At 32.9% G+C, this 11,407-nt stretch overlaps 1 non-coding gene across 1 annotated transcript; it reads left to right on the top strand.

The window, feature by feature from the left end:
- Positions 1-7,355: 7,355 nt before the first annotated feature.
- Positions 7,356-7,459, top strand: LOC127552586 (U6 spliceosomal RNA). The gene has a single exon (XR_007951455.1). It is a non-coding gene; the product is annotated as a U6 spliceosomal RNA (small nuclear RNA).
- Positions 7,460-11,407: the final 3,948 nt, after the last annotated feature.

Below are 11,407 nucleotides of genomic sequence, written 5' to 3' on the forward strand. Positions count from 1 at the left end.
ATTATCAGGTTTAGCTACTTCTGAAGACTTGTTTTTTTTCTGTAATTTTAGTTGAGTACTGAGGAGGTAGGAAGTATTCAGGAGCAACATCACTAGTAATATTGAAGAAACAATGAAGTTAATGTGATTAATATTAGATTGTCTGCCTCTTCTTATTTGCTGCTGTAAAAGAAAAACACATTCATTATATTCATTGACCTTTATCATCTGTTTTGATAATGTTGTCAAGTACTAGCAATCATAAAGTTTGGTGGTGTTTTAGTTCTGTCCTTTTAGCTTTTGCTTGTGATGAACAATTAAGTAATGTTTTTGATTTTCGATGATTTCAGTATGTGTTCTGAAGACTGAAGTATGCCTAATATCTTTTTTTTTTTAAATGCCTAAAATCTTTAGTGAATGTTCTACTTATTTGTCAGGATGGCATTAGGGTGTGCATGCACATTGTGTGGTGACAGTAACTTGAATTGCATGAAAAGAATAAAGAAATGATTTTTTTTCCCTCCTGAGGTATAATATTATCACAGGAAATCTGGTATGACTTTATAATTGGAGAATTCTGATTATATAATTGGAGAATTCTGATTGTAGCTGAGTTCATTTTTCTACTGTGTATAGACAACTCAACTCCTGACCTATGGGGAATTTCTGGTTAATCCAGATTCTTGCTTTAAGAGGAGATGATTAAGAGAGAGAAACTATTTAGTAAAACTGCATGTAAAGAAGATGAAATTGGATCATGGACTTAGAGCTGGAAGGAGCTTCCAAGGATATCCTTTTTATAAATGAGAAAACTCTTGAGGTCCAGAAAGGCAAAATGTCTTGCCTATAGCTGCAGTCTGAGTATTTGAGCTTGGATTCCCACCAAGTACTCTGGCTCTATCTTAATCTTGTGTTCTTGTCACTCTACCAAGATGCTTTCTTTAGTAGATAATAGGTTCAGAATTTGATGGACTTAATGGGCCTTAGGATTCATGTAATCAAGTCTTTTTTCAAATTCTTTAGACTTAGGACCTCTTTACACGCTTAAAAATTATTGAGGAATCCTCAAAGAGCATTTGTTTATGTCCATTGATATTTACCACATTAGAAATGAAAACATCATAATTCTATTTTGAAAATAGTTGACATATGTAGTATAACCCCTTTTTTATTGGATGAGAACACTGAGGGATTAATTGATTTACTACAAGTTCCGCCACTCTGTCACGTACCCATGATAATTGTGTGCATCTAAAATTCTTTTTATTTTCAAAATATATACATGGATAATTTTTGACATTCACTCTTACAAAACCCTGTGTTCTAATTTTTTCCCTTCCCTTCCACCCTCTCCCTCAGTTGTCAAGTGATCCAATATATGTTAAACATGTGCAATTTCTCTATACATATTTCCACAAATATCATGCTGAACAAGAAAAATCAGATCAAAAAGGAAAAAAAAAAGAGAGAGAAAATAAAATGCAAGCAAACAACAAAAAGAGTGAAAGTACTATGTTGTGATTCATATTTAATTCCCACTGTCTTCTCTCTGGGTGCAGATGGCTTTCTTCATCACAATTCATCACATTACCCACTGGAACTGGTCTGAATCACCTCCTTATTGATGAGAGCTAGGTACATCAAAATTGATTGTCATTTAGTCTTGTTGCAGTGTATAATGATCTCCTGGTTCTGCTCATTTCACTTAGCATCAGTTCATGTAAATCTTAATGAGCTTCTTTAAATTCATCTTGCTGATCATTTCTTACAGAACAGTTATATTCCATAACATTTTTATGTACCATAATTTACTTAGCCATTTGCCAACTAATGGGCATCTACTAATTTTTCAGTTTCTTGCCACCACAAAAAGAGCTGCTACAAACATTTTTGCACAAGTGGGTCCTTTTCCCTCCTTTATGATCTCATTAGGATACAAGCCCAGTAAAAACGCTGCTGGATCGAAGGGTATGCAGTTTGATAGCCTTTTGGTCATAGTTCCAAATTGCTGTCCAGAATGGTTGGATTAGTTCACAGCTTTACCAGTAATGTATTAATTGTCCCAGTTTTACCACAATCCCTCCAATATTCACATCTAAAATTCTAGGCAGAATCATTTTTATAGATTATCAGTAAATATTTAGAAATTGATAGTTATTTCTTGAATAGTCAGTTATTCAACTTGAGAATAATATGAACTTAAAAACCACCAGCTTCTAACCTTCCTCTGCCTTTTTCCATTTGTGAGCTAAAAATTTGTCCTAATCATAATTAAGTAGAAAAGTATTACTAGAGTTACATTCATATCAGAGAAAAAATAAAAGTATATGTTAGATTTTTAACAGTACTGTGAAGTCCCTTTCAGAACTTATATTTATTTTATATATACTTTTTATTATATGTTATATAAAGTATATATTTTATATATGCTTTTCTTCAAGTGCAAGAATCTGCAAATATTTATTAAGCACATACTATGTACCAGGCATAATGATAAAAAAAAAAAATTAAGTTATCTTATCTCTCAAGGGACATATTCCTGGACTTGTCCCAATTATAGAATTGGTTTTGAAATCTAGAAAACTGATTGGGGTTGAAATCCTGCCTGAGACTTAAGCTGTGTGACTCATGGAATGTCACTTAATCTATGTGTCTCAGGTCCCTAGGAGAAATTAACTAAATCTATAGATTCAAGGAGTTATTTCTTTAGTTAGATGGAGTTTACATGTAGTACTTTGAGTTGATTTCTTACTTTATGATTTGATTCTGTGAGATAGAGAGAACAAATAATATTCATATTTCAAAGTTGCCTTTTCAGAAGCTCCATTTTTTAAAGTTCTGAAGTTTTTAAAATCAGCTGAGTTGCACAGTGGAGAGACGGGGTGAACATTAGTTTTGGAGTTAGGAAGTTAAATTCAAATCTAGTCTCAGACATGGTATAACTGGGGAAGCCACTAAACTTGTTTGCCTCAATTTTCTTTACTGTGAGATAGGAATAATAATAGCACGTACCTTCCAGGGTTGTTGAGAGAATCAAATGAGATAGTAACTGAAAGCATTTGACACCGTTCCTAGTACATAGCAGCATCTAAGTGTATTATGAGCATTACTATTTTTATTATTATTATCGTCATTGTAATGATGATGATAATAATATCTAGGATCAGATTCTTGTATACTTTTAAAAAAAATCTCTTCTCTTTGATATTTCTCTCTTCAGATTCTTAATTTAATTCTCTTTGTGACTATCATCATTCTCTTCTTTATATTATACTTAATTTATGAAAGTAAGTAGAGTGTAAATAGCTTCAGGACAGCATCTGAACCAATTTTTAAAAATATCTTATATTGTTTAAGGTTTTCTTGAATCCAGCTTTAAATTCCAAGATCCTGTGAAACTTGAATGAAAACATTTAACAAATGAGGAAATAGAGTTTCTGATTCTTCAAGTTGTTGGTCCAAGATCACATAGCTAATGAAGGGACAGAACTATCTAGTCAGTCAGTTAACATTTATTATATGCCATCTATGTGCCAGCATTGTGCGAAGTACAGAGGATAAAAATATGAAAAAGACACACATTTGCAGCTCTCTTGGAATTTATAACCTGAAGGAGAAATACAAGTCACACAAAAGGACTAGAGGAATCTACTTGGGGAGTGGATAGTAGTTGGCATTGGGACAAGATTGAGTCTAGTCCAAAGAGAGTGCAGCAAAATAGGAAATGATGAAATGGATGCCCTGGACAGCCTATTCAGAGGGGAGGTAGGAGCCAGGAGTACTGATGAGATTTGAGTTTTGGGACTGATGTGATCTTGCAGTATGAGGTGATTCTTTCTGGTGAGCAATGATGAAATCTAGAACACTGCAGGCAAAATGCTGGGATTATAATGGAGTCCAGTCTAAAAGCAGAGTCGGGGTTTAAACCCAGTCTTCTGCTTACAAATATAGTACTGCTTCTTCTATTCTGTGCTATGGTGTTTTGTTCAGTAATGTTGGAATATTTCTTTTTCTTTTCTTTTCTTTTCTTTTTTTGGCATAGGTACAGTGTTTTAGCTGCATTATGGATTAAATAGGCTTTTGTGGGCTTTCCTGGAAAACTATCCACCATTTATAGCTTCACCTCTCTGCTTCCCTATCTCCCCAACTTTCAAGCAGTCAACTTAATAAAATGAACTTTTTAACACCAATAACTTATAGGGAAATGACTATATAAATATTACATATTTATATGCAAATATGTTTATTACCTCTTCTCAGTTTTTGCATGGGTGCTATTATTAGTTATTCACCTTTTTTTTTTTTTTTTTTTTTTTTTTGATATAAACATGGTTGTGTTCCAGGCTATCTCCCTCCTTTTTCCTTTCATAGTCAAACACACCCCTCACATCTTGCAGCTGGCCTCTGTTTCTGTTCTTGCCTTCTCCTGCCACACCCATCCCATGCTGATTGGCCATTACTGTGGTATGTTTCTGTCATGTGGATTTTGAGGAAATGTCCTCTTTTTCTTCAGCTTGCCAGTTTCAGCGTGAATTTCATTAACCCTAACAACTCTAGAAATATAAATTCAGTAGAGCTTTGCATTGCATTCTTACTTGGTTCAGATGTCATTTCAATTAGTTGTTTTAGAAATTTAGAATGAAGAACTCTGTGTGTGTGTGTGTGTGTGTGTGTGTGTGTGTGTGTGTGTGTGTGTGTTAGCTTTCTCCTTTTCTACGATTTCATGTGTAAAATTTGTTAAATTGTATATTCTTAGGAGGTTTGTTGGAGACTACTGTATAGTTACCTTGCTTTTCCTGCCCATCACCCAACTCCCTTTTAAAATTCTTTTCAGGGAACTTTAGTTATGCAATTTTTTTCCCTATGGGAAAAAAAACCAAGTGGGTTGGGGTACTGGCATCTAATATGCCTAATTTGCTATTCAGGTAACTCCTGTCCTGCATTGGACTAACTGTAGAAACTATGGTAGCTTCTGCCAAGGCATTAATATTGCTTGTAATTGCTCTCCATTGAGCTTTCAGGTCGCTAAGACAGGAGGGGACATCCATAGGTTCAGATCATCCATCTGTTCTGAGCACTTTCAAGGGCTCAGAGCTGTTGCAAAAAGAACACCCGTGCTTAAAAACCACGACCTGATGTACTATATAGGACCTTTTAAGTAGCAGCTAACTTATAGTAAAATGGGGAGGGAGGGAGTGGGAAATAAATTCTTCAGAAGACAGCTTTCAAACTCCTAAGGGTAACTGTTATGTCCAATAACCAGTACTCTATTTATATGGTAGGGAAAAAGCAGAATGGGAAGAGTTATTCTCTGTGATTTATAAAATCTCTCTCTCCTTTTAAATAAGAGTAGTAAAATTTCAGCATCTTGTTTCAAGGTCAAAATATACTATACACAGCAGAATCATTTATTCATAGTCAGAGATGAACAAAATAAATTCCTAGCTGACCATCATTTGGTTGGTGAGTTGGATAATTGAATTTTGCTTTTGTTAATTGCCTTTGTTAATTCATAGGATTACAGACTTCTCAACTGTAATGTCAAAGAACAAAACTTTTTTCCCCCTGAACTTATAACCTAATAACCCTTTTCATATGTATTTTTTTAAGTCAAAAGTTTTTCCATTCGGGAAAAATGTGTGTTTTGTGGTATATTACCTGGTTTTTATTTTTGAGTTAGGTATTGCAGGTTTTTTAAAATAAACTTTTACACTGAAATACTATAAAAGAACAAACATTTAATCTGTGTATAGGTACTCCATTTACAGATATATATTGTAACTTTCTGAGGCTTGAGTTGATACTAGTGTTTATGATTTGCTATCACAAAAAACTTTGAGCAGGAAAAAACCATTTGGTGGCTAAGTTATGGTGATGAGCATTTCCATATTTAGAGTTCATTTCTCAAAAAATAATCTGAATCTATAGTTAGTCTTAGACTGCCAGAGTTTTTCTTTTAGCACAGCCTTCATGATTCCTCAGCGTCATTGCCCACTAGTAGAGTAGGACTGAGGGTAGAGGATTTAAAAAGGTGGGTTAAAAAATGAGGTAATGAGCTCTCTTCTGTTGCCATTATCTTATTTCACTGTATGCAAACTGATGTATTTCCCAAATACTTTCTTTTCTTATTCCAGTTTCAGTATGCCACAGATGATAAAATGGCCTTGATTCTGACTCTTTAAGTATCAGGGTAGAGACAGAAAGACAGGAAGAGAGTTATTTTGATTATTGACAGTGTAATTTATATTTTTCATAATTGACTTAACTGGCAACTTAGACTATTTTTCAGTCATCTAGCATTTATTAAGCACTAATTTTGTGGTAACTAATAAACATACTAATAAACAAATTCCCATTCAGCCAGACTAGAAATTTTATCATGCTCCTTGCATTGTTTCTTTATTTTGTTGTCCTACAGTCATGCAAATTTCATCTCTCATTTTCTCAACTCTCTCTTTTTTTCTTCTGTTCTAATTGCAACTACATTGTTTTAAGGTCCTTATAGTCTCATGCTTGGATTAGTATAATAACTTCTTTTTTTGTGTTTAATTTTTAAAAATACCAATATCTTTTTGCTTTTACATTACCTTCAATTCTGAATATATTCCTTCTCTTTCCCCTTCCTACTAAGTCGTGCTTAGTAACAAAAATTAAAAAGGGAAAAAAAGACATTGTTTTTTAGCAAAACTACCCAATAGATCAACAGTGTCTGATAATTACAATATTTTACATTTAGCTGGCTATCCCGCTTCCCTGAGCGTTCACAAATGGTCCACACAGCTTTTCTTAGCATTTTCAGTTAATCCAGCACATGGTTGTCAGAATCATATACTTAAACACTGCTTTGGATCACATAATTTTTCTTGGGCCCCTTTTAAAGTTTTCACAATCTAATTTCAGCCTACTCTTTTAACTTTGATTTGATCATATGTTCTCTTTTGACCTCTACCAAGTAAGATTGATCTTTTCACTTTTCCCTGTAAAAAACCCTCTATGTTCATTTCATTTTTTTCTCTTTGTCTTTAAAGACTTGTGTAGTGTTCTTGCTGATAAGTAGAAATCTCCACTCTTCTTTTCAAGACCTAAATCATTTATGTTCATTTTAGGCAGCTAGGTGCTGTATTGAATAGGGTTCTGGATCTGAGTTTGTATCTAGGCTCAGACAGTTAATAATAATCTGACTCTAGATAAGTCATTTCACTTCCTTCTGCCTTATATTTTCTCAATTATAAAGTATGGATAATAGCACCTACCTCCCAGTGGTTGTTTTGAAACATTAACTAAAATAATGAAAATGAAGTATTTGTAAAATGCTTTGAAAATTTTAAGACTATTTAAATGCAGTTTTTGGTGGTTGTTAAAAGAAATTTGAGGGCTTGCTTTGGCAGCACATATGCAAAAATTAGAATGATTCAGAGAAGATAAAATATGGTTCCAGCACAAGAATGATATACAAATTTATGAAGCATATCATATTTTTATAAAATAAAACCACATAAATCATCACTATTTTTACATATTATCAACAAGTCCAGCAAAAAGAGGTGGAAAGAGAAATTCCATTTAAAATGACTATTGACAATATAAAATATTTGAGAGTATAACTGCCGAGACAAACTCAGGAAGTTAAAAACACTTTTCACACAAATAGATCTAAATAATTGAGAAAATATCAATTGCTCATGGGTAATGTAATATAGTTAATATTATATATCATTATATGTAATATATTAGTATAATATAAATTACAGTGCTACCTAAATTAAATCTACATATTTAATGACATATCAAACTACCACAAAATTATTTCATAGAGCTAGAAAAAAATCATAACAAAATTCATTTGGAAGAAGAAAAGATCAAGAATATCAAGGGAATTAATGGAAAAAAGGGCAAAGGAAGGTAGTTTATCTGCACACAGATCTAAAACTATAGTATGAAGTGACAGTCATTAAAATTATTTGAGACTGGCTAAGGAACAGAATGGTAAATCAGTGAGCTGTTAGATATACAAGACATAATAGTAAATGATGTAATAATCTACTGTTAGATAAACCAGATTCTATCTTCTGGGATAAGAACTCATTATCTGACAAAATCTTCTGGGAAAAATGGAAAATAGGATGTCAAAAACTAGTCTTAGGTCAATATTTCACACTCTATATAAAGTTGAAAGAGAAAAGATAAAGATAAAGGTTGAAATGAGTACATGACTTAAACATAAAGGGTGATAGTATAAGAAAATTAGGAAATCAAGGAGTTAATTTAGCTGTCAGATCTTTGGAAAAGAAAAGGATTTATGATCACACAAGAAAAACATTATGAAATGCAAAATGAATAATTTTGATTACCTTAAATTAAAAAGTTTTTGCACCAGTGCAGCCAAGATTAGAGGGAAAATAGACAGTCAGGAAACAATTTTTGCAGTCAGTGTTTTTGATAAAGTCCTCATTTATCAAGTATATAAAGAGAAGAGTCATATTTATAAGAATATAAGCCATTCCCCAATTGATAAATGATCAAAGGGTATGAATAGGTAGTTGTCAGAAGAAATTAAAGCTATCTATAGCCATATAGTATTCTAAATTACTATGACAAACAAGATTCCAAACTGAATTTGTCAAGTCTGTGATTTCTTATTGAAAGAATGGAAGAGATTGAAGTAGGAAGTCTTAGATTCTTCAGAAAAACTGCACACCTCCCCCTCAGAGCAACAACAAGCTTTTCTAGGTTAGTCCCCTTCCCCTCCCATTCCACTTAACCTTTAATTGGCTAGAAGTACAGTTCCTGGTATGCCTGAGGAATGACTTCTTTCCCTCCACCCCATTGTGTTTAGATTTTGTTATTGCTCCTCTACCTCTTATCCCCTCTTCACTTTGCTTAGAAGCATCAGCCTCATTAAGTAAGCACAATACAGAAAAATCTTTTGGTCGTTGACACTGGATGGTTTAAGCCACTTTTTAGTCTAAATCCCTTTGTCAGAATTTTGTAGCCAAGTCAGTTTTTCCTTCTGAAAGTTCATAGGTCATTGATAACTTACTATCTTGCATTACTTTGAAGTTGCAAGATTCTGTGGAAACCTAATTTTTCAGTATTTCTCACAATTGTTAATTAAAATAACTGTGAGGTACCATCTCATATCTATCACATTGTTTATGATAGAAAAGAAAAATGATAAATGTTGAAGGGGGTGTGAGAAAAGTAGGACACTAATGCATTGTTGGTGGAGTTATGAATTGATCCAACTGTTCTGGAGAGAATTTGGAACTATGCCCAAAGGACTAAAAAATTGCTTACCCATTGATTTAGCATTACCACTATTAGGTTTATATTTTACCAAAATATTTACAGCAGATTTTTTTGTGGTGACAAAAAATGGAAATCGAGGGGGGATGCTCATCATTTGGGGAAATGGCTGAACAAGTTGTGATATATGAATGTAATAGAATGCTGTTGTGCTATCAGAAATATTGAGCAGGTAGATTTTAGGAAAACTTGGAAAGACTTACAAAAGACTCCTTGCTGAATGAAGGGAGCAGAACCAGGAGAACATTGCTTCCAGTAGTATCAATATTGTGTGATGATCAACTATAATAGATATACTGATCCAAGACAATTCCAAAGGAGATATGATTGAAAATGCTATCTATATTCAGAAAAAGAACTGGTGAAGCTTAAATTGCATATTGAAGCATGCAATTTTCACTTCTTTTAAACATGTTTTTTCTTTTACAAGGTTTTCCCCTTTTGTTGTGATTTTTCTTTCATTACATGACTAATATGGAACATGATTGTACATGTATATCCTATATTGGATCACTTGCTATTTTAAGGGGGGGGGTGTGAAAGCACAGGAAGGGAAAATTAGGAACTCAAAAATGAATGTTGAGAGCTGTCTTTACATGTTAACGGGAAAAAAAAATACTATTAAGTACAACAACAACAAAAAGAATCTTTTGGACAACTTTCTGACCCTTCTTTTGCTCTTCTGAGCTCTTGTACCTCTTGTTAACTACATGGTTCTTTTATGTTCATATTCTCTGCTTTATTGTACAACATACAATCTAATGTACTGGAAAGAACAGTAGTTTTAGATTCTGGAGATCAAGTTGAATTTTTGTGTTGAAAGTCTCTACTTAATTCTCTTCTGTGAGTTTCAGTTTCCTCATCTGCATAATGGAAATAATTTACAATGTTAATTTCATAGAAATGCTCATGAAAGCTCTTTATAAACCTTAAGTAAAGCATTGTAGAAGAATGTTATTATTTTCTCTTCTCCCTAATTAGACTATTAGCTCCTTGAGTAGATTGCTTTATAACTCTAGATACTAGACAATGCTATACATATACAAGGAATTAGATAAATTTTTGAATGTATGAAGCCAGTTTTATGTGTTATCTGTTTAGGTAGCTTTTAGTTTAAATAAAGAATTTATTTGCTTTGGAAGGGGATATGTAGGTTCTTTCCATTGTCCTTTTCCCCACTTGACTATATTTTATGAAAAATTGTTACTTGTGAAACACATATGTAGTATTGTGAAGTTTAATAGAGAAATTAAAGAACAGTAAGTGTAAGTTAGCCAGGACAAAAAGTAGTAGAATCAATTAAAAAATGGAATCAATTTGATTTTTTTCTTCAGTTAGCACAAGCCTGTGTAATCAGAGCCGTCAAAATCAAGCAACAAGATTAAAGCAAAAAATATCAATCCTCTTTTCTTAATTGTATTTGTGTGTATGTGTCTATGTGTACCACTGTTTGTTGAGTGGGTCTCCACTTATCACTTGTCGTATTTTTCCCTCTAAGCCTCAGTTTTCCTAACAGTATTTCCTTCTGTGAGCTTGATTTTTTTCCTATCCTGGAAATACAGAATGAAACAGAAATGTCTATAGTCAATGCTAAAACAGATTCTGAAAGAATATTTTTAAAATTTTAAGTTATTTTGAAATTTTATTTTTTAGCTCATATACAAGGCTATGGATCTGGAAGATATTCTAAAGGAAACCTTACAAATAATGTAGTTATTTCAAGATGTTTAAAACAAACTATATCATATTTTTAAATTATTTAATGACATAGATGGTCATAGAGGCCGCTGATAGTATAATAGAAGGCCTAGAGATGGGAAGATCTGATCTGAAGCAAGTCACTTAATCACTATTTGCCTTATTTTCCTCAAATGAAAATGGAAATAATTTTCTAATTTTCTAACTTTCAGGGTTGTTGCAAAGGCTTAAATAAGATAGTATTTGTAAAGGTGCTTATTAACATAGAGCCTGGTACACAGTAGGTACAATAAAAATACTTTTCCCTTTCCCTTCCTTTCCTTCCTTCATGCCAAGGTTTGTTTATTCTTATCAAAACAGATGTGGTTTGGAAGGTATATGATAATAAGTTTTCAGAACAAGTTAAAGTATAGAACAAGAGTTC

The sequence above is a fragment of the Antechinus flavipes genome, chromosome 2 (assembly GCF_016432865.1).
Source record: "Antechinus flavipes isolate AdamAnt ecotype Samford, QLD, Australia chromosome 2, AdamAnt_v2, whole genome shotgun sequence".
NCBI lineage: Eukaryota > Metazoa > Chordata > Mammalia > Dasyuromorphia > Dasyuridae > Antechinus > Antechinus flavipes.